Below are 25,622 nucleotides of genomic sequence, written 5' to 3' on the forward strand. Positions count from 1 at the left end.
GTCTGAGCATTAACAGCTGAAACACACTGAACACAAACCCCTGTCTGTCCTTTCTGAGCATTAACAGCTGAAACACACTGAACACAAACCCCTGTCTGAGCATTAACAGCTGAAACACACTGAACTCAAACCCCTGCCATTCCTGTCTGAGCAGTAACAGCTGAAACACACTAAACTCAAACCCCTGTCTGTCCTTTCTGAGCATTAACAGCTGAAACACACTGAACACAAACCCCTGTCTGAGCATTAACAGCTGAAACACACTGAACTCAAACCCCTGCCATTCCTGTCTGAGCATTAACAGCTGAAACACACTGAACACAAACCCCTGTCTGAGCAGTAACAGCTGAAACACACTGAACTCAAACCCCTGTCTGTCCTTTCTGAGCATTAACAGCTGAAACACACTGAACTCAAACCCCTGTCTGAGCATTAACAGCTGAAACACACTGAACACAAACCCCTGTCTGAGCATTAACAGCTGAAACACACTGAACTCAAACCCCTGCCATTCCTGTCTGAGCATTAACAGCTGAAACACACTGAACACAAACCCCTGTCTGAGCATAACAGCTGAAACACACTGAACTCAAACCCCTGCCATTCCTGTCTGAGCATTAACAGCTGAAACACACTGAACACAAACCCCTGTCTGAGCATTAACAGCTGAAACACACTGAACACAAACCCCTGTCTGAGCATAACAGCTGAAACACACGGAACACAAACCCCTGTCTGAGCATAACAGCTGAAACACACTGAACACAAACCCCTGTCTGAGCATAACAGCTGAAACACACTGAACTCAAACCCCTGCCATTCCTGTCTGAGCATTAACAGCTGAAACACACTGAACACAAACCCCTGTCTGAGCATTAACAGCTGAAACACACTGAACACAAACCCCTGTCTGAGCATTAACAGCTGAAACACACTGAACACAAACCCCTGTCTGAGCATTAACAGCTGAAACACACTGAACACAAACCCCTGTCTGAGCATTAACAGCTGAAACACACTGAACACAAACCCCTGTCTGAGCATAACAGCTGAAACACACTGAACTCAAACCCCTGTCTGAGCATTAACAGCTGAAACACACTGAACACAAACCCCTGTCTGAGCATAACAGCTGAAACACACTGAACTCAAACCCCTGCCATTCCTGTCTGAGCATTAACAGCTGAAACACACTGAACACAAACCCCTGTCTGAGCATAACAGCTGAAACACACTGAACACAAACCCCTGTCTGAGCATTAACAGCTGAAACACACTGAACACAAACCCCTGCCATTCCTGTCTGAGCATTAACAGCTGAAACACACTGAACACAAACCCCTGTCTGAGCAGTAACAGCTGAAACACACTGAACTCAAACCCCTGCCATTCCTGTCTGAGCATTAACAGCTGAAACACACTGAACACAAACCCCTGTCTGAGCATTAACAGCTGAAACACACTGAACTCAAACCCCTGTCTGAGCAGTAACAGCTGAAACACACTGAACTCAAACCCCTGTCTGAGCAGTAACAGCTGAAACACACTGAACTCAAACCCCTGCCATTCCTGTCTGAGCATTAACAGCTGAAACACACTGAACACAAACCCCTGTCTGAGCATTAACAGCTGAAACACACTGAACACAAACCCCTGCCATTCCTGTCTGAGCATTAACAGCTGAAACACACTGAACACAAACCCCTGTCTGAGCATTAACAGCTGAAACACACTGAACTCAAACCCCTGTCTGAGCATTAACAGCTGAAACACACTGAACTCAAACCCCTGTCTGAGCATTAACAGCTGAAACACACTGAACTCAAACCCCTGTCTGAGCATTAACAGCTGAAACACACTGAACTCAAACCCCTGTCTGAGCATTAACAGCTGAAACACACTGAACACAAACCCCTGCCATTCCTGTCTGAGCATTAACAGCTGAAACACACTGAACTCAAACCCCTGTCTGAGCAGTAACAGCTGAAACACACTGAACACAAACCCCTGCCATTCCTGTCTGAGCATTAACAGCTGAAACACACTGAACTCAAACCCCTGTCTGAGCATTAACAGCTGAAACACACTGAACTCAAACCCCTGTCTGAGCATTAACAGCTGAAACACACTGAACTCAAACCCCTGCCATTCCTGTCTGAGCATTAACAGCTGAAACACACTGAACTCAAACCCCTGTCTGAGCATTAACAGCTGAAACACACTGAACTCAAACCCCTGTCTGAGCATTAACAGCTGAAACACACTGAACTCAAACCCCTGTCTGAGCATTAACAGCTGAAACACACTGAACACAAACCCCTGCCATTCCTGTCTGAGCATTAACAGCTGAAACACACTGAACTCAAACCCCTGTCTGAGCATTAACAGCTGAAACACACTGAACACAAACCCCTGCCATTCCTGTCTGAGCATTAACAGCTGAAACACACTGAACTCAAACCCCTGTCTGAGCATTAACAGCTGAAACACACTGAACACAAACCCCTGTCATTCCTGTCTGAGCATTAACAGCTGAAACACACTGAACTCAAACCCCTGTCTGAGCATTAACAGCTGAAACACACTGAACACAAACCCCTGCCATTCCTGTCTGAGCATTAACAGCTGAAACACACTGAACTCAAACCCCTGCCATTCCTGTCTGAGCATTAACAGCTGAAACACACTGAACTCAAACCCCTGTCTGAGCAGTAACAGCTGAAACACACTGAACACAAACCCCTGCCATTCCTGTCTGAGCATTAACAGCTGAAACACACTGAACACAAACCCCTGTCTGAGCAGTAACAGCTGAAACACACTGAACTCAAACCCCTGCCATTCCTGTCTGAGCATTAACAGCTGAAACACACTGAACACAAACCCCTGTCTGAGCATTAACAGCTGAAACACACTGAACTCAAACCCCTGTCTGAGCATTAACAGCTGAAACACACTGAACTCAAACCCCTGTCTGAGCATTAACAGCTGAAACACACTGAACTCAAACCCCTGTCTGAGCATTAACAGCTGAAACACACTGAACTCAAACCCCTGTCTGAGCATTAACAGCTGAAACACACTGAACACAAACCCCTGCCATTCCTGTCTGAGCATTAACAGCTGAAACACACTGAACTCAAACCCCTGTCTGAGCAGTAACAGCTGAAACACACTGAACACAAACCCCTGTCTGAGCATTAACAGCTGAAACACACTGAACTCAAACCCCTGTCTGAGCATTAACAGCTGAAACACACTGAACACAAACCCCTGCCATTCCTGTCTGAGCATTAACAGCTGAAACACACTGAACACAAACCCCTGTCTGAGCAGTAACAGCTGAAACACACTGAACACAAACCCCTGTCTGAGCAGTAACAGCTGAAACACACTGAACACAAACCCCTGCCATTCCTGTCTGAGCATTAACAGCTGAAACACACTGAACTCAAACCCCTGTCTGAGCATTAACAGCTGAAACACACTGAACTCAAACCCCTGTCTGAGCATTAACAGCTGAAACACACTGAACTCAAACCCCTGTCTGAGCATTAACAGCTGAAACACACTGAACACAAACCCCTGTCTGAGCATTAACAGCTGAAACACACTGAACTCAAACCCCTGTCTGAGCATTAACAGCTGAAACACACTGAACTCAAACCCCTGTCTGAGCATTAACAGCTGAAACACACTGAACACAAACCCCTGTCTGAGCAGTAACAGCTGAAACACACTGAACTCAAACCCCTGTCTGAGCATTAACAGCTGAAACACACTGAACTCAAACCCCTGTCTGAGCATTAACAGCTGAAACACACTGAACACAAACCCCTGTCTGAGCAGTAACAGCTGAAACACACTGAACACAAACCCCTGCCATTCCTGTCTGAGCATTAACAGCTGAAACACACTGAACACAAACCCCTGTCTGAGCATTAACAGCTGAAACACACTGAACTCAAACCCCTGTCTGAGCATAACAGCTGAAACACACTGAACTCAAACCCCTGCCATTCCTGTCTGAGCATTAACAGCTGAAACACACTGAACTCAAACCCCTGTCTGTCCTTTCTGAGCATTAACAGCTGAAACACACTGAACTCAAACCCCTGTCTGAGCATTAACAGCTGAAACACACTGAACTCAAACCCCTGCCATTCCTGTCTGAGCATTAACAGCTGAAACACACTGAACACAAACCCCTGTCTGTCCTTTCTGAGCATTAACAGCTGAAACACACTGAACTCAAACCCCTGTCTGAGCAGTAACAGCTGAAACACACTGAACTCAAACCCCTGCCATTCCTGTCTGAGCATTAACAGCTGAAACACACTGAACTCAAACCCCTGTCTGAGCATTAACAGCTGAAACACACTGAACTCAAACCCCTGTCTGAGCATTAACAGCTGAAACACACTGAACACAAACCCCTGTCTGAGCATTAACAGCTGAAACACACTGAACTCAAACCCCTGCCATTCCTGTCTGAGCATTAACAGCTGAAACACACTGAACACAAACCCCTGTCTGAGCATTAACAGCTGAAACACACTGAACTCAAACCCCTGCCATTCCTGTCTGAGCATTAACAGCTGAAACACACTGAACACAAACCCCTGTCTGAGCATTAACAGCTGAAACACACTGAACTCAAACCCCTGCCATTCCTGTCTGAGCAGTAACAGCTGAAACACACTGAACACAAACCCCTGTCTGAGCATTAACAGCTGAAACACACTGAACACAAACCCCTGTCTGAGCATTAACAGCTGAAACACACTGAACTCAAACCCCTGCCATTCCTGTCTGAGCAGTAACAGCTGAAACACACTGAACTCAAACCCCTGTCTGAGCATTAACAGCTGAAACACACTGAACACAAACCCCTGTCTGAGCATTAACAGCTGAAACACACTGAACTCAAACCCCTGCCATTCCTGTCTGAGCATTAACAGCTGAAACACACTGAACACAAACCCCTGTCTGAGCATTAACAGCTGAAACACACTGAACTCAAACCCCTGCCATTCCTGTCTGAGCAGTAACAGCTGAAACACACTGAACACAAACCCCTGTCTGAGCATTAACAGCTGAAACACACTGAACTCAAACCCCTGTCTGAGCATTAACAGCTGAAACACACTGAACTCAAACCCCTGCCATTCCTGTCTGAGCATTAACAGCTGAAACACACTGAACACAAACCCCTGTCTGAGCAGTAACAGCTGAAACACACTGAACACAAACCCCTGTCTGAGCATTAACAGCTGAAACACACTGAACTCAAACCCCTGCCATTCCTGTCTGAGCATTAACAGCTGAAACACACTGAACACAAACCCCTGTCTGAGCATTAACAGCTGAAACACACTGAACTCAAACCCCTGTCTGAGCATTAACAGCTGAAACACACTGAACACAAACCCCTGTCTGAGCATTAACAGCTGAAACACACTGAACTCAAACCCCTGCCATTCCTGTCTGAGCATTAACAGCTGAAACACACTGAACACAAACCCCTGTCTGAGCAGTAACAGCTGAAACACACTGAACTCAAACCCCTGCCATTCCTGTCTGAGCATTAACAGCTGAAACACACTGAACACAAACCCCTGTCTGAGCAGTAACAGCTGAAACACACTGAACTCAAACCCCTGCCATTCCTGTCTGAGCATTAACAGCTGAAACACACTGAACACAAACCCCTGTCTGAGCATTAACAGCTGAAACACACTGAACTCAAACCCCTGTCTGAGCATTAACAGCTGAAACACACTGAACTCAAACCCCTGTCTGAGCAGTAACAGCTGAAACACACTGAACTCAAACCCCTGCCATTCCTGTCTGAGCATTAACAGCTGAAACACACTGAACACAAACCCCTGTCTGAGCATTAACAGCTGAAACACACTGAACTCAAACCCCTGTCTGAGCATTAACAGCTGAAACACACTGAACACAAACCCCTGTCTGAGCATTAACAGCTGAAACACACTGAACTCAAACCCCTGTCTGAGCATTAACAGCTGAAACACACTGAACTCAAACCCCTGTCTGAGCAGTAACAGCTGAAACACACTGAACTCAAACCCCTGTCTGAGCAGTAACAGCTGAAACACACTGAACTCAAACCCCTGTCTGAGCAGTAACAGCTGAAACACACTGAACACAAACCCCTGTCTGAGCATTAACAGCTGAAACACACTGAACTCAAACCCCTGTCTGAGCAGTAACAGCTGAAACACACTGAACTCAAACCCCTGCCATTCCTGTCTGAGCATTAACAGCTGAAACACACTGAACACAAACCCCTGTCTGAGCATTAACAGCTGAAACACACTGAACTCAAACCCCTGCCATTCCTGTCTGAGCATTAACAGCTGAAACACACTGAACTCAAACCCCTGTCTGAGAAGTAACAGCTGAAACACACTGAACTCAAACCCCTGCCATTCCTGTCTGAGCATTAACAGCTGAAACACACTGAACTCAAACCCCTGTCTGAGCATTAACAGCTGAAACACACTGAACACAAACCCCTGTCTGAGCATTAACAGCTGAAACACACTGAACTCAAACCCCTGTCTGAGCAGTAACAGCTGAAACACACTGAACTCAAACCCCTGCCATTCCTGTCTGAGCATTAACAGCTGAAACACACTGAACACAAACCCCTGTCTGAGCATTAACAGCTGAAACACACTGAACTCAAACCCCTGCCATTCCTGTCTGAGCATTAACAGCTGAAACACACTGAACACAAACCCCTGTCTGAGCAGTAACAGCTGAAACACACTGAACTCAAACCCCTGCCATTCCTGTCTGAGCATTAACAGCTGAAACACACTGAACTCAAACCCCTGTCTGAGCAGTAACAGCTGAAACACACTGAACTCAAACCCCTGCCATTCCTGTCTGAGCATTAACAGCTGAAACACACTGAACTCAAACCCCTGTCTGAGCATTAACAGCTGAAACACACTGAACACAAACCCCTGTCTGAGCAGTAACAGCTGAAACACACTGAACTCAAACCCCTGCCATTCCTGTCTGAGCATTAACAGCTGAAACACACTGAACTCAAACCCCTGTCTGAGCATTAACAGCTGAAACACACTGAACTCAAACCCCTGTCTGAGCATTAACAGCTGAAACACACTGAACTCAAACCCCTGTCTGAGCAGTAACAGCTGAAACACACTGAACACAAACCCCTGCCATTCCTGTCTGAGCATTAACAGCTGAAACACACTGAACTCAAACCCCTGCCATTCCTGTCTGAGCATTAACAGCTGAAACACACTGAACACAAACCCCTGTCTGAGCAGTAACAGCTGAAACACACTGAACACAAACCCCTGCCATTCCTGTCTGAGCATTAACAGCTGAAACACACTGAACACAAACCCCTGTCTGAGCATTAACAGCTGAAACACACTGAACTCAAACCCCTGTCTGAGCATTAACAGCTGAAACACACTGAACACAAACCCCTGTCTGAGCATTAACAGCTGAAACACACTGAACTCAAACCCCTGTCTGAGCATTAACAGCTGAAACACACTGAACACAAACCCCTGCCATTCCTGTCTGAGCATTAACAGCTGAAACACACTGAACTCAAACCCCTGCCATTCCTGTCTGAGCATTAACAGCTGAAACACACTGAACACAAACCCCTGTCTGAGCAGTAACAGCTGAAACACACTGAACACAAACCCCTGCCATTCCTGTCTGAGCATTAACAGCTGAAACACACTGAACACAAACCCCTGTCTGAGCATTAACAGCTGAAACACACTGAACACAAACCCCTGTCTGAGCATTAACAGCTGAAACACACTGAACACAAACCCCTGTCTGAGCAGTAACAGCTGAAACACACTGAACACAAACCCCTGTCTGAGCATTAACAGCTGAAACACACTGAACACAAACCCCTGTCTGAGCATTAACAGCTGAAACACACTGAACTCAAACCCCTGTCTGTCCTTTCTGAGCATTAACAGCTGAAACACACTGAACTCAAACCCCTGTCTGAGCAGTAACAGCTGAAACACACTGAACTCAAACCCCTGCCATTCCTGTCTGAGCATTAACAGCTGAAACACACTGAACACAAACCCCTGTCTGAGCATTAACAGCTGAAACACACTGAACTCAAACCCCTGCCATTCCTGTCTGAGCATTAACAGCTGAAACACACTGAACACAAACCCCTGTCTGAGCATTAACAGCTGAAACACACTGAACTCAAACCCCTGTCTGAGCAGTAACAGCTGAAACACACTGAACTCAAACCCCTGCCATTCCTTTCTGAGCATTAACAGCTGAAACACACTGAACACAAACCCCTGTCTGAGCATTAACAGCTGAAACACACTGAACACAAACCCCTGTCTGAGCATTAACAGCTGAAACACACTGAACTCAAACCCCTGTCTGAGCATTAACAGCTGAAACACACTGAACTCAAACCCCTGTCTGAGCATTAACAGCTGAAACACACTGAACTCAAACCCCTGTCTGAGCATTAACAGCTGAAACACACTGAACACAAACCCCTGCCATTCCTGTCTGAGCATTAACAGCTGAAACCCAGCTAACAAAAATATGTCCTAAGAACGTTGTGGGAACGTTGACTTGAAACGTTCTAAAAATGTTGAAATGTCCAGTTTGCGAAACGTTGCTGGAATGGTATCTTAATGTTAGAAAAAACATTGCCGGAACGTTAGCATAATGTTGCTGGAACGTTATCTTAAGGTTAGCATAACGTTGCCAGAACGTTAGCATAACGTTGCTGGAACATTGTCTTAAGGTTTGCTAAGAACGTTGTGGGAACGTTGACTTGAAACGTTCTAAAAATGTTGAAATGTCCAGTTTGCGAAACGTTGCTGGAATGGTATCTTAATGTTAGAAAAAACATTGCTGGAACGTTAGCATAATGTTGCTGGAACGTTATCTTAAGGTTAGCATAACGTTGCCGGAACGTTAGCATAACGTTGCTGGAACATTGTCTTAAGGTTTGCAAAATGTTTCTGGAACATTATCTTAAGGTTAGCATAACGTTTGCTGGAACGTTAGCACAACGTTGCCGGAACATTATCTAAAGGTTTGCATAACGTTGCTGGAACGTTATCTTAAGGTTAGCATAACGTTGCTGGAACGTTATCTTAAGGTTTGCTTAATGTTGCTGGAACGTTATCTTAAGGTTTGCATAACGTTGCTGGAATGTTATCTCAAGGTTAGCATAACGTTGCTGGAATGTTAGCACAACATTGCTGGAACATTATCTTAAGGTTTGCATAACGTTGCTGGAACGTTATCTTAAGGTTAGCATAACATTGCTGGAACGTTATCTTAAGGTTTGCATAATGTTGCTGGAACATTATCTTAAGGTTTGCATAACGTTGCTGGAACGTTATCTTAAGGTTTGCATAACGTTGCTGGAATGTTAGCACAACATTGCTGGAACATTATCTTAAGGTTTGCATAACGTTGTTGGAACGTTATCTTAAGGTTAGCATAACATTTCTGGAACGTTAGCACAACATTGCTGGAACATTATCTTAAGGTTTGCATAACGTTGCTGGAACGTTATCTTAATGTTTGCATAATGTTGCTGGAACGTTATCTTAAGGTTAGCATAACGTTGCCGGAACGTTATCACAACATTGCTGGAACATTCTTAAGGTTAGCATAACGTTCATGGAACATTATCTTAAGGTTAGCATTACGTTCATGCAACGTTATCTTAAGGTTAGCATAACATTGCTGGAACATTGGCATAACGTTGCTGGAACATCATCTTAAGGTTAGCATTACGTTCATGCAACGTTATCTTAAGGTTAGCATAACATTGCTGGAACATTGGCATAACGTTGCTGGAACATCATCTTAAGGTAAGCATAACGTTCCTGCAACGTTCTTTCCCCCAAAATGTTATTATCAATACAACATTCAAAGAACGATAAAATGTCCACTTTCTTTCAAGTTAAAATGTTATTTTAAGGTTAGAAAAAAAATTCTGCACTATTCGTCCAACTTTATTTTTTTATTAACACAACCATGTGAATTATAAGTGCACACTTTTACAGTATATCAAAAAGCAGAAAATTTCATATGATTATCATACATTTTAAACGCTACATTATAGCTTAAAAAAACAACAACAAATATTTTCATATAAACATTTAAATGAAATGAAAACGGTGTTTAAGGGTTAGTTCACCAAAAAAATCTGTCTGTAATTACTCACCCTCATGTTATTCCAACCACGTAAGACTCCCGTTCATCTTCAGAACACAAATTAAGATATTTTTGATGAAATATGAGAGCTGGCTCACTCCTCCATAGGCTTCTAGGCAATTTTATTCTGGCGAGTTTATCAAGCGACGACAACAATTTTTGTACACACAAAAAAAAATAAAAATAAAGACTTTATTCAACTATTAATTTTCTCCCGTATGGGCCTCTGAGTGACTTCACTAGTGCTGGGAGAAAAAAATCGATTCACCTAGGTATCGCGTTTTTTTTTTTTTTTAAACGATCTTAAAAAAAAAAATTTATTACAGAATCGATATTAATTCAAATTAAATTGCTTTATTTTTGTCCTTGCTTATAGATGAGGTTGACCGAAGTAAGTCACTTTCGTTCCAACAAAGGATGAAATGTGTTGTTAAATTTTGAGTGTCGAGTAACGTAATATCCCTTTCAAGTGGATGCGTAAAAGCGACGTGAGATTGAATGCATTGAAAAGCCCTCGCGCTACTCATATACTGGGAGAGAGATAAGACAATAGAGCTGCACGATTCATCTTTAAAAAAATGTGATCTCGATTCAAACACCCACGCAATCTGCTTCCATTTTGTCTGTCTATTAAACCTTTGACAAAATTACATCGCAACATTTTTTGTTGCTAGGCAAACACAGAAACCGCTGTCCTGTCAGACAAGTAAACGTCAAATCAGCCTTTTATTAACTTTGTTTATTTTCTGTTAACATTGTGGTAGTTACGATTCGTGCAGTAAAAAATCGTTACGAAAAGACAAAATCATAATACCAGCAGTATCAGCACCTATAGGGATGTTCGCCGGAGTCAAATGTGACGTCACGATATGGGCGTGGGCGCGAACTGGTTGGCAGAAAGAACCAAAACATGTCGCATGTCGCAGCAGTCTACCTGTGTTTTGTCAGCATATGTTAATTATTTGTCCGAAGAAGCTAAAAAGAGATATAATTAAGCTTTTATATAACCAGGGTTCATGTTCTCTGCCTGATCCATATCACCTGAGTGAGAATTTTTTGTTGTTCTTTGACATTTAAACGAAGTCAGCAATTTCGTTGGATTTACAGCTAAAAAATCTGGCGGCACATTACTGGAGTAAACAAAGCATCTGTGAAAGCAGTGCAGTTTGAGTGTTTCGGAACGTGTATGTGATCGGAGAGAAAGATGAGGCCCTTCTCTGACTACGTTGGTGAGATGAGATGAGATGAGATCATGCAATGCTGACAGTACAATGACAGTTGCACAGATGTTGGGAGTTGGGAACCGGTGAGAAAATGTCCGGTAGCCTACCCGGTAACTTCACCAGTAATAACAATATTAATTTAGTTCTGCTTAACGGTTCCTGAACGCTGTAACTAACAGCTGCCCAGCCATCAACACAGCCATGTGTAATTTGTTTACATACGAGCTGCACTAGGTCTATATCTGTATTCTAAGAGTTATTATTACTTATGGATCTCGTTAATAACTTGACAGCACTTAAATGTGTATTCTTACAAGTTAAAGAACAAATGTTTGTGCAATTCCTTTTTTTCACCTTTTATGAGGCCAAAAAAAAAAAAAAACCTGTCTGGTAAAAAGTCAAAAAAGTTACCTTCAGGCCCTGTATATAACATTGGTTAACATACGTAAAAATGTATGAAAATACAATAATTTGCCCTTAATTTATAAGGATATGTACACAGATGATACACACAGTACAGTAACCAATCTTGCTGATCACACAGCACGATACAACCATTTTTGTTCTGTGTTTGCGCTGCGCAGCAAGCGGCTATTACTTTTCTTCTGCCAACCAGAGCGCATGTAACCGCGTCGTGACGTCACGGCGAAGATCCCTATCGTGATAGTATCGAATCGGGAGATAGTTGTATCGTCCCAGCCCTAGAGTTCACAAGAGCAGCGAGAACTGAGAAGATGACGCAGATGGGTCTCGGATGTAGTGCGGCACTTTTGTGAACTCACTCAGAGGCCCACAAATAAAAAAATTAATAGTTGAATAAAGTTGTTATTTTTGCACACAAAATTGATTGTTGTCGCTTGATGAATTTAAGGTTGAGCCAGTCACTTGGACTATTTTAACAATGTCTTGACTAAGATTCAATTTTGGTATGTTTTAGCTTACCTCAAGGGCATCCAAGATGTAGGTGTCTTTGTTTCCGCAGTAGTTTCAATTTTGATATTTTTAGGTCAAACCGTTCTTGTCTGTCAGTCATATCATGCAGGTCTATGGTTACTGTCTCAAAGAGCATGCACAGAGTCCAAATTAAAACATCGTCCAAATTAAACAATTCCCCATCGTAAGTACACATTGATGGCCTAAGACACGAAACGAGCGGTTTGTGTGAGAAAACGACCAGTATTTATATCGTTTTTTACCTCTAATACACAGCCACGTCCAAGTGATCTGAGGGCAGGAGCGCATCCTGGTGTGTGACGTGTGCGCAGACTGGTGCATAGATATATACACTAGATGTCGCCTTGGCTACGGCAGTTCATTGGAACGAATGCCGTAGGCAAGGCAACATCTATTCTAGTATATATACATCTATGCCCTCAGATCACTTGGACGTGGCTGTGTACAAGAGTTAAAAACGATAGAAATACTGGTCGTTTTCTCACACAAACCGCTCGTTTCGTGTCTTAGGCCATCAATGTGTACTTACAATGGGGAATTGTTTAATTTGGACGATGGGGAATTGTTTAATTTGAACGATGGGAAATTGTTTAATTTGGACGATGGGAAATTGTTTAATTTGGACTCTGTGCATGCTCTTTGAGACAGTGACCACAGACCTGCATTCATAGGACTATCTAGGGCTGGGCGATATGGAGCAAAAAATATATCTCGATATATTTTGCTATATCTCGATATACGATATATATCTCGATATCTTTACAGGAAAAATAACCCCCCAAAAACTACTGCAAAAATATGCCAAATACCACAAAGTCTTTTTTTTTTATTGAAATGCAAATAGGTAGGCAGTTCATGTAGGAACAAAGTGCTTCTGTGACATTTAAAAAAAAAAAAAGTCCTGTATACTAAAATAATAATTTAACTGTAAAAAAAAAAAAAAAAAAAAAATATTGCACTATTTTTAATAAACCTGTATAGAAATACCATTACTAATTTTGGCAAATAAATGTAAAAAAAAATGCCATATACCCCCAAAAAACTGCACAACTGTAGAGTAAAACTGCACTTGTAGATTAAAAGTGATAAAAATGCATCTAAAAACTGACATGATTGTTACAAAATCACACTGTCTGGGGCCTCTGGAGAACTCAGAACAACTGCTAGCATAAAGTTTAAGGTAAAAATAACTGCCATTAAATTATAGTATCTTACTACTATGCAATTAGATAAACTGTTCATTCATTACATCACTTTACCTCTGTCTTTATCCACCTTTATCCTCTTCTCTTCTTTTTGGCTCTGTATCTATAGCAGAATAGGTAGGCTAATGCTAATTTATAATGTGTCATGTAAATTCGGCCATCCGTCACAATCAGGAAACTTTCACCGTGTCTAGACCTGGCGCGAGCTGCCAGGCCCGTTTCTACAGGGGAGCATGTTAAGTGTGAGTGTGTTAAGCGCCCTAAAACAAAAGCAATGCGGCGAGAGGCGACGCTACACAACAAATTACGAACAACAACTGATCGCGCGCGCGCTGTTTCTGACGCACTTCAAGCACTCGCTAGGCGGGGAAAGATTGATCATGTGCGTGACCGGACTCGGGGGACTTGGTTGGTTGAATCATTTAACTTGAATGAGACAACCATAGACTGTAAAAAAATAGGAGACAACACGCGAGGGGAGGGGGAACAAAAGCAGAGGAGGGCGGGGGCGAGCACAGCACAGAGAAGGCAAACAAGCAAAGTGGCGAAATCAGAATTAAATATAAACAATATATCGATATATACGATATGTCAAAATCCATATCGAGTTAAAAAAAAATCTCGAGATATCGTAAATATCGAGATATCGCCCACCCCTAGGACTATCAGACAAGAACGGTTTGACCTAAAAATATAAAAATTCAAACTACTGCGGAAAAAAAGACACCTACATCTTGGATGGCCTTGAGGTAAGCTAAAACATACCAAAATTTAGTTTCAAAGTGAGCTATCCCTTTAAGGGATAATTCCAGTATTTAGCACTTTGAGTCTCTTTTCTGGTTTGTTTTGGATGAACTAGAGTGGTGGACAAATCGCCTTTGACAGCTTCAGAGTCGCTGGCTACCGGCATGCACGAACATGTCCTTAAAACAACCCTCAACGCTCGTTTCCAAAACTGTGCAACTCACCGAGTGGCTAGTGGTGTTCGTTGATGTTCCAAAACAAGTAGCGTAGCGAAATACAGTTTCTGTCGTGTTTTATTTGACATTTTGTAAAATCCCATTGATTTCTGTTGGAGGACTCATTGCTCGTTGATATTACTGTGCTTCAGACTCAAATATCGAGCGGAAGTTTATACGCAGTTGTGAGTTATCTGAATAAATAGTTCCACTATAGCAAATAACACGGATTGAAATCATACATTGTGCCGATATATTTGTTTTTAATCATCAACGAACACCACTCTGTGAGTTGCACAGTTTTGAAAACTAACGTTAAAGGTTGTTTTAAGGACATGTTCGTGCATGCCCGTAGCCAGCCACTCTGAAGCGGACAAAGGCGATTCTAAACGAGTCAAAAAGTCGAGACAGGACCCATCGTCAACATTTCTGTGTCCACCACTCTAGTTCATCCAAAACAAACCAGAAAAGAGACTCAAAAGTGCTAAATACCGGAATTATCCTTTAAAAGGATTAGTTCACCCCTAAATGAAAATTTCCCAATAATTTACTCACCCCAATGCCTTCCAAGATATCTATGTCTTTCTATCCTCAGTGGGAGAGAAATTATGTTTTTCGAGGAAAACATTTCTGGATTTTTCTTCTAACAACAGACTTCATTGGTGACCATCGTTTTTAAGTCCAAATCAATGCAGTTTCAAAAGTCTTTGAAGTGTTTAAACGGGCTGTACGCGATCACAGCTGAAGAAGAGGTTGTTATCTAGCGAAACGATTGGGCGTTTTCAATTTTTTTTTATAATTTATAGACTTTTTACCTTCAATAGTTCGGATTGAGCTGATCAACAAACGGACAGGGAACTACGTCATCACGTTGAAAGGTCACGCCGGCACCGGCAGAAGTATCGCCTAGGGGTGCACCGATCCGACTTTTTCAGTCCCGATACCGATACCTGGGCTTTGTGTATCTGTCGATACCCGATACCGATCCGATACTATAGTTGAATTAATAATAAACTGTATACCTTCCACAAATACCTTCCTTGAAGAGACTAAAGGCACCAGACTTTACTAACTAAACATAACTAAGACAAAATAACAGATGTATGTAATGTGTTGTATTCTTATTTATTTAAAAAACAATTGTGCATTCAAAATCGAAAATAGAATATAATCAAACTTCTTTAAATAAATGTAATCGAAAATAGAATATAATCAAACTTCTTTAAATAAATGTCAAAAAAAAAAAAAAAAAAAATGTAGCGGTGGAAACAAAAAAACTGTGTATTGGTCAAACGTGTCACACCACCATCACAAACATGACCTGAATGCTCACTTAATCAGCAATGGCAAATTTAAATGTCAGTTTTAATGATCATTATGTTTCATATTTTTTAAAATGAAAACAAAAAGAAGCAGGGTTGTGTTTTATATTTCGTGTTGTTAATATGCAGTAAAGATAATCAATGTACGCGTTTGCCTGAACCACATTTATGTGGCCATTAATATGTTTAAGTTTTTTTTTTTAAATGAAAAGAGGCAGAGTGGTGTTGTATAACATACTTCGTTTTATTGTTGGCTAAAATATACATAAAGGGATTACCGGAGTAGCCAGAGCGAGCTGAGTGACGCGATCAAGTACACCGCTGTTCCATTTGCAGAATAACCGGACTCGCGTCCTCTCGTCCTCGGGAGTTCGTTCTCCTGAGTCGAACTTGGCAAGTCCGAACTACCAAGGAGGACGCAAGTCCGAAGTTTGCGTACTTGGTATTGAGAAACGGCCTCTGGCTCGCTCCATGTTGCTTCTAGCATGCGACACGCGTGAAGCTGACGAATGACGTAGGTTCTGCTGCGACGACGAAAAAAAAAAAAAACCTGGATCGGCCCGTGGATCTGTTATTTTTTCCGATCCCCGATCCAGCTATTTTATCAGTATCGCGGCCGATATCCGATCCTAATATCGGATCGGTGCACCCCTAGTATCGCCCCACTGTTTACAATGCGACCGTACGTAGGAGGATAGTTCAAATAGTATTGTTTGCAATTATATATAGTAATAGTATTCACTGAATATGAATAGTATATGAATAACATTCTGCTGAATATGAAAAGTAGTTCAAATAGTATTGCCGGCGTGACCTTTCAACGTGATGACGTAGTTCCCTGTCCGTTTGTTGATCATCTCAATCCGAACTATTGAAGGTAAAAAGTCTATAAATTATAAAAAAAAATTGAAAACGCCCTATCGTTTCGCTAGATAACAACCTCTTCTTCAGCTGTGATCGCGTACAGCCCGTTTAAACACTTAAAAGACTTTTGAAACTGCATTGATTTGGACTTAAAAACGATGGTAACCAATGAAGTCTGTTGTTAGAAGAAAAATCCAGAAATGTTTTCCTCGAAAAACATAATTTCTCTCCCACTGAGGATAGAAAGACATAGATATCTTGGAAGGCATTGGGGTGAGTAAATTATTAGGAAATTTACATTTAGGGGTGAACTAATCCTTTAAGGGGTTGGAACAACATGAGGGTGTATAATTACTGACAGAATATACATTTTTGGGTGAACTAACCCTTAAATATAAGTAGTGTGGGGGTGCCAAACTAGCACTGTGGTCCAGTCTCTTCATGCTGTGGTCCAGTCTCTTCATGCCCCGTCTATAAAGTGAACAGATTGACTGATGTTACTAATGGTGATTTATTGTTTCATAAACATTTAATAATAACATTGTGACTACTCAATAAATGTTAACCCTTAAGTTATTTAGGCTGTGCTTTGAGTCCTATAAATATTAAACCACACAAGATTAAAATGTAGCTTACAAATGTTATACAATGGAAAGGTTCAATAACACATTGTAAAGGATTAGCTACACCTGAAAATGAAAACTATCATTGAGGGGAAAATAAGATAACGTGCATCAAAATTCTGTACTTTGAAACTTTTCTAATTTGTACTAATTTGCCATACTATATGGAAGTAGGAATATAATACTTTCATTGTATGACAATAGCAGCATTGAGAAAGGTCTTCTGAAGCTAACGTTATTATAATAAAATTATAAAAATGTATAAACCAGGGGTCAGTTGCATAAACATAACCACTATGTTAAGACTGTGTCTTAAGAACTAGTATGATCAACTAGAAGTTAATTAGGGGTAATAATCAGTCTTACTGTTCGGTGTCAAATTAGACCAATCTATTATGTTACTGACTTTAAAAAGTTATTAACAGTTTTAAAGAATAAAATTGGATGACTAACTTGTAAGACTAGTCTTAACAGTTTATGCAACTGGCCACAGGGCTTAGCATTAACCCTGGTCTTGTAAGTTACTTGTCCTTTGGACAAATAAATCGTTCATTCACTTGTAAAAAAAAAAAAAAAAAAAAAAAAAAAAGTAGCTTGTCCAGGAATATATCTTTTTTTTTTAAGTAAGGTTATTAATCTGTGTGTAACGTATGTGTGTGTGTGCGGCTGTATGCTTAAATTAAAAGAGCACATTAATAATATAAAACGGTGATTCAACTGACTTGAAACTTGACTTGAAACGGTTGCATGTTAATACTAGGGATAAATGGCATTATAAAACCCCAATTTGCCCTCCAGGTGGGCATTCCGTCACGTGAAAACTATGAATTAACGGTCCAGTGAATACTTTTAAGTTAATTACTTTTAAGATAATTTAGTTTAACGTTACTTCCATTAACATTGAAAAAATGCCAGCAAAACCTTTACAAAACCTCTGATTAAAAGCCTAAAGCCTAAACTTAGCAGCTAAAGTCTAATCAACCTAACCTTAACTTACCTTGACGTTAGCCTAAAAGTTGAGATGCTAACGGACTTTTCCCGAAGACACTAAAACCATTTCTATAAAGTAAATATTCAACGGAAGCGTATCATTTACATGAAAGAATGTGTCAGAAACATTTTTATGTACAATTTGTTTAATTTTGGTGACTAAACTTACCTGAAATTAGCGAAGAGACAACAGTGAGAGACGGAGTTGCTGCTTGTCGTCAGCATAGACTGTGGTGTGGTCGTCAGTTGAGCTCAGCTCCCCGCCCGTTTCCATGGTAACTCCAGTTCAAATCTGGTTCAAATCCAACTCGAGTGCGCGCGCTAATTAAAAGACGTAGAAGTCACGCTCACGCAGCATTTAATATAAAAGAAGAATTGATGGAGGGAATTATTTGATAATCATATAAAATATCCTGAAATGTGAGGTTAACATTATTAAGTGTATGGCTAGTGGCCATCACCAAACTGTAAACGGAATGAGTATATGAAGTATGAGTGTAAAACAATGTTTACAAAATCATTTATATAATAGGTTAATAGGCTATATATAGTTATATATTATAATATAATGTAATATATTATATAGCTTTATAAATGGTTAACGTGGTGTAGAAATAAAATTGCAAAAACATTTATTAAAAACTAAACATGATAAAAGGCATGAATATATTTTGTGAAATATACACAATATGTACACATATTTAAAGATGTAACATGAGGAACAATTTAAAAGGTTTATGTTCAATGTATTTTTGAAATAATATATTTTCAAAATGTATTTCAATATATTTAACAGTGCTTCACATATTTGAATAGCATATCTATCTATCTGTACATCTATCCAAATTATAGGAAGGTCTGTCTGTCTGTCTGTTAACAACATTTTCAAACTTGACAGGTTTTTTGCTACGGGCACAAGTAAGTGCAGTCAGTGTAAAGTTTGACGTTGTTTGGATTAGAAATGCAAAAGATATTGTTAAATATATCGGTAAAAGAAGGTAATTGTCTAAAAATTAACATTCTGGCATAAACACTCTGTCAGCTACACTGTTTACTTCTGAATATTGTATTTTATTCACAGCTTTTCTCAGAGTTCACTGTAGCCTGCTCCCTGAATCGTATATAGTCAAATTTTACTTGGTGCTTTCTTCCATGCATAAATAAAAATGTCACTGAACTTTTGCTGTGTAATTGTAACAATGAGCACTCAAACACACCAAAACAACAATTATTAAAAACACACACAAAAACTGATTTTGCACGGGCACTTTCCCATCATTTGTAGTAGCTATTCACACACTGTTTGCTCAAGGGTAGCGTTTCCTCTGAGTTCACTGTGTAGCCAGCTCCCTGAATCATCACGCTTACTCATTAGTGGATGTTAACTGAATCTGTAAGTCAGCTATGCTGTTAACTTCTGAATATTTTATTTCATTCTGGTGCTTAACATTATCACTACTGTGTAATAGTAGCATGCTATTAACCAACAAAACATATCCTATTCAATGCATTCACAATCTCTTTCATGGGCATCATTTGTAGTAGCCTATTCACAAACTGTTTTTACTCAAGCGTAGCGTTTTCTCTGAGTTCACTGTGTAGTCTGCTCCCTGCATCATGTAGTTCAATTTTTTACCTTTATTTATGTCATTATTTCAGGATCAGTACTTGCTTTCTACCATTCACAAATAAAAATGTCACTGAACTTTTGCTGTGTAATTGTAACATCAATGAGCACTCAAACACACCAAAACAACAATTACTAAAAACACTCAAAATATGATAGCCTATGATAGCCTATGATAGCCTAAATATAACATTCAGAAAATACTAATAACATTATAAGGACGTTCTGAGAATGTTGTTCTAAGAACGTTTTCTATCAACGTTATGAGAACTTTCATCAATCACAAATAACGTCATAAAGACGTTCCAAGAACCTTGTTCTAAGAACGTTTTCTATCAACGTTATGAGAACTTTCATCAATCACAAATAATGTCAAAAAGATGTTCCAAGAACTTTGTTCTAAGAACGTTTTCTATCAACATTATGAGAATGTTCATCCATCACAAATAACGTCATAAAGACGTTCCAAGAACCTTGTTCTAAGAGCGTTTTCTATCAACGTTATGAGAACTTTCATCAATCACAAATAATGTCAAAAAGACGTTCCAAGAACCTTGTTCTAAGAACGTTTTCTATCAACATTATGAGAATGTTCATCCATCACAATATAACGTCAAAAAGACGTTCCAAGAACCTTGTTCTAAGAACGTTTTCTATCAACGTTATGAGAACTTTCATCAATCACAAATAATGTCAAAAAAACGTTCCAAGAACCTTGTTCTAAGAACGTTTTCTATCAACATTATGAGAACGTTCATCCATCACAACATAACGTCAAAAAGACGTTCCAAGAACCTTGTTCTAAGAATGTTTTCTAACAACGTTATGAGAACGTTCATCAATCACAAATAACGTCAAAAAGACGTTCCAAGAACCTTGTTCTAAGAACGTTTTCTATCAACATTATGAAAACTTTCATCAATCACAAATAACGTCAAAAAGATGTTCCAAGAACCTTGTTCTAAGAACGTTTTCTATCAACATTATGAGAACGTTCATCCATCACAACATAACGTCATAAAGACGTTCCAAGAACCTTGTTCTAAGAACGTTTCCTATCAACATTATGAGAACTTTCATCAATCACAAATAACGTCAAAAAGACGTTCCAAGAACCTTGTTCTAAGAATGTTTTCTATCAACATTATGAGAACTTTCATCAATCACAAATAACGTCAAAAAGACGTTCCAAGAACCTTGTTCTAAGAACGTTTTCTATCAACATTATGAGAACTTTCATCAATCACAAATAACGTCAAAAAGATGTTCCAAGAACCTTGTTCTAAGAACGTTTTCTATCAACATTATGAGAACTTTCATCCATCACAACATAACGTCATAAAGACGTTCCAAGAACCTTGTTCTAAGAACGTTTCCTATCAACATTATGAGAACTTTCATCAATCACAAATAACGTCAAAAAGACGTTCCAAGAACCTTGTTCTAAGAACGTTTTCTATCAACATTATGAGAACTTTCATCAATCACAAATAACGTCAAAAAGACGTTCCAAGAACCTTGTTCTAAGAACGTTTTCTATCAACGTTATGAGAACTTTCATCCATCACAAATAACGTCAAAAAGACGTTCCAAGAACCTTGTTCTAAGAACGTTTTCTATCAACGTTATGAGAACGTTCATCCATCACAACATAATGTCATAAAGACGTTCCAAAAACCTTGTTCTAAGAACGTTTTCTATCAACATTATGAGAACTTTCATCAATCATAAATAACGTCATAAAGACGTTCCAAGAACCTTGTTCTAAGAATGTTTTCTATCAACGTTATGAGAACGTTCATCCATCACAACATAATGTCATAAAGATGTTCCAAGAACCTTGTTCTAATAACGTTTTCTATCAACGTTATGAGAACGATCATCAATCATAAATAACGTCATAAAGACGTTCCAAGAACCTTGTTCTAAGAACGTTTTCTATCAACGTTATGAGAACGTTCATCAATCACAAATAACGTCAAAAAGACATTCCAAGAACCTTGTTCTAAGAACGTTTTCTATCAACGTTATGAGAACTTTCATCAATCATAAATAACGTCATAAAGACGTTCCAAGAACCTTGTTCTAAGAACGTTTTCTATCAACGTTATGAGAACGTTCATCAATCACAAATAACGTCAAAAAGACATTCCAAGAACCTTGTTCTAAGAACGTTTTCTATCAACGTTATGAGAACTTTCATCAATCATAAATAACGTCATAAAGACGTTCCAAGAACCTTGTTCTAAGAACGTTTTCTATCAACGTTATGAGAACTTTCATCAATCATAAATAACGTCATAAAGACGTTCCAAGAACCTTGTTCTAAGAACGTTTTCTATCAACATTATGAGAACGTTCATCCATCACAACATAACGTCATAAAGACGTTCCAAGAACCTTGTTCTAAGAACATTTTCTATCAACATTATGAGAACGTTCATCAATCACAAAAAACGTCAAAAAGACGTTCCAAGAACCTTGTTCTAAGAACGTTTTATATCAACGTTATGAGAACGTTAATCAAATCAAAAATAACATCAAAAAGACGTTCCAAGAACCTTGTTCTAAGAACGTTTTCTATCAACGTTATGAGAACGTTCATCAATCACAAATAACGTCATAAAGACGTTCCAAGAACCTTGTTCTAAGAACGTTTTCTATCAACGTTATGAGAACGTTCATCAATCACAAATAACGTCAAAAAGACATTCCAAGAACCTTGTTCTAAGAACGTTTTCTATCAACATTATGAGAACGTTCATCAATCACAAATAACGTCAAAAAGACATTCCAAGAACCTTGTTCTAAGAACGTTTTCTATCAACGTTATGAGAACTTTCATCAATCATAAATAACGTCATAAAGACGTTCCAAGAACCTTGTTCTAAGAACGTTTTCTATCAACATTATGAGAACGTTCATCCATCACAACATAACGTCATAAAGACGTTCCAAGAACCTTGTTCTAAGAACGTTTTCTATCAACGTTATGAGAACGTTCATCAATCACAAATAACGTCAAAAAGACATTCCAAGAACCTTGTTCTAAGAACGTTTTCTATCAACATTATGAGAACGTTCATCAATCACAAATAACGTCAAAAAGACATTCCAAGAACCTTGTTCTAAGAACGTTTTCTATCAACGTTATGAGAACTTTCATCAATCATAAATAACGTCATAAAGACGTTCCAAGAACCTTGTTCTAAGAACGTTTTCTATCAACATTATGAGAACGTTCATCCATCACAACATAACGTCATAAAGACGTTCCAAGAACCTTGTTCTAAGAACATTTTCTATCAACATTATGAGAACGTTCATCAATCACAAATAACGTCAAAAAGACGTTCCAAGAACCTTGTTCTAAGAACGTTTTCTATCAACGTTATGAGAATGTTAATCAAGTCAAAAATAACGTCAAAAAGACGTTCCAAAAACCTTGTTCTAAGAACGTTTTCTATCAACGTTATGAGAACGTTCATCAATCACAAATAACGTCATAAAGACGTTCCAAGAACCTTGTTCTAAGAACGTTTTCTATCAACGTTATGAGAACGTTCATCAATCACAAATAACGTCATAAAGACGTTCCAAGAACGTTGTTCTAAGAACGTTTTTTACTCAACGTTACAAGAACGTTAATAACGTTGTATGAACGTTCCGAAAACATTATTTTACTAACGTTTTGTGCTAACATTTACACAACTTTTAAAGAACGTTAGTGAAAGTTGTGGGAACGTTCCCTGTTAGCTGGGAACACACTGAACACAAACCCCTGTCTGAGCATTAACAGCTGAAACACACTGAACACAAACCCCTGTCTGAGCATTAACAGCTGAAACACACTGAACTCAAACCCCTGCCATTCCTGTCTGAGCAGTAACAGCTGAAACACACTGAACACAAACCCCTGTCTGAGCATTAACAGCTGAAACACACTGAACACAAACCCCTGTCTGAGCATTAACAGCTGAAACACACTGAACTCAAACCCCTGCCATTCCTGTCTGAGCATTAACAGCTGAAACACACTGAACACAAACCCCTGTCTGAGCAGTAACAGCTGAAACACACTGAACTCAAACCCCTGCCATTCCTGTCTGAGCATTAACAGCTGAAACACACTGAACACAAACCCCTGTCTGAGCAGTAACAGCTGAAACACACTGAACTCAAACCCCTGCCATTCCTGTCTGAGCATTAACAGCTGAAACACACTGAACTCAAACCCCTGTCTGAGCAGTAACAGCTGAAACACACTGAACTCAAACCCCTGCCATTCCTGTCTGAGCATTAACAGCTGAAACACACTGAACACAAACCCCTGTCTGAGCAGTAACAGCTGAAACACACTGAACTCAAACCCCTGTCTGAGCAGTAACAGCTGAAACACACTGAACACAAACCCCTGTCTGAGCATTAACAGCTGAAACACACTGAACACAAACCCCTGTCTGAGCATTAACAGCTGAAACACACTGAACACAAACCCCTGCCATTCCTGTCTGAGCATTAACAGCGGAAACACACTGAACTCAAACCCTGAAACACACTGAAGAGCTGAAACACACTGAACTCAAACCCCTGCCTGTCCTGTTGAGGATCTCAGCTAGGGCAGAAGTCATCATTAACAGCTGAAACACACTGAACTCAAACCAAACCGAACAGAAGAACACCGAGGGCTAGACAGTTTCATGCTACAAATATATACAATTTAGTCAAAACTAATGCAATGCAAAGACATTCTCTCATCAGCGTGCACATTAAAGTAGCCTATAGAGGACGATGACAACAGCATTGCAAACATTTCAGGATTGGGTTTGCATTTAAGTCAACAATGATATTTACCCGTCATACAAAAAATAAATAAATAAATAAATAAAATAAAAATAGGCTAGGCTATATATTTTTAAAGATTAATTCTCCTCTTTATTACCATGAGTTTACGGGAAAGTGAGATCTCGTTCAGTTGTGATTTGGGAATAAAACCTTCTTTTTTTTTTTTTTTTTACCAACTCAGAACCTTTCCTTTACATTTAAAAAAAATCAGGAACAGCATATATGACACAAATGTAGTGTCATCTGATAATTATGCTATGTCATAATGATCGAAATTAATTTAGCCTTCAGTTGACGTCCAACTCTTTAGTTCTTCTATGGTGAATAATTTGCTTCCAGTGCCAGATTAGATCAATTGTATAGCCTATGTAATCAGTTTAACCTTTATAATTTACAGTAGGCACGTGCTCTGTCTCACCACAAGAGGGCAGTAAACAAGTATTTATTCATAATAAGTAGTAACACTGTAGCAAAGACTTTAGACTATTGATTCACTTATAGTACTGTCAAGATTATTAGATGGTAAATAAGATGTTGTCCTTTTAAAATTGTATAAATTATGCCTAAATTATGGGGGCATGTGCCTGGAGAGCTGACAATTGCTGACGATTGCTCCATTAATGTGAATCAAACAACAAAAGGCAAAGAGAAAATCAGTCGCAGCTCTTGAATGATATAAGCTTTAATCTATCTATGATAAACTATGCATTGTTATTTTAGATATTACTTTATTAGATGTCTTTTTAGCCCATATTA

Source organism: Rutilus rutilus (genome assembly GCF_951802725.1).
Source record: "Rutilus rutilus genome assembly, chromosome: 3".
In the NCBI taxonomy this organism is placed as follows: domain Eukaryota; kingdom Metazoa; phylum Chordata; class Actinopteri; order Cypriniformes; family Leuciscidae; genus Rutilus; species Rutilus rutilus.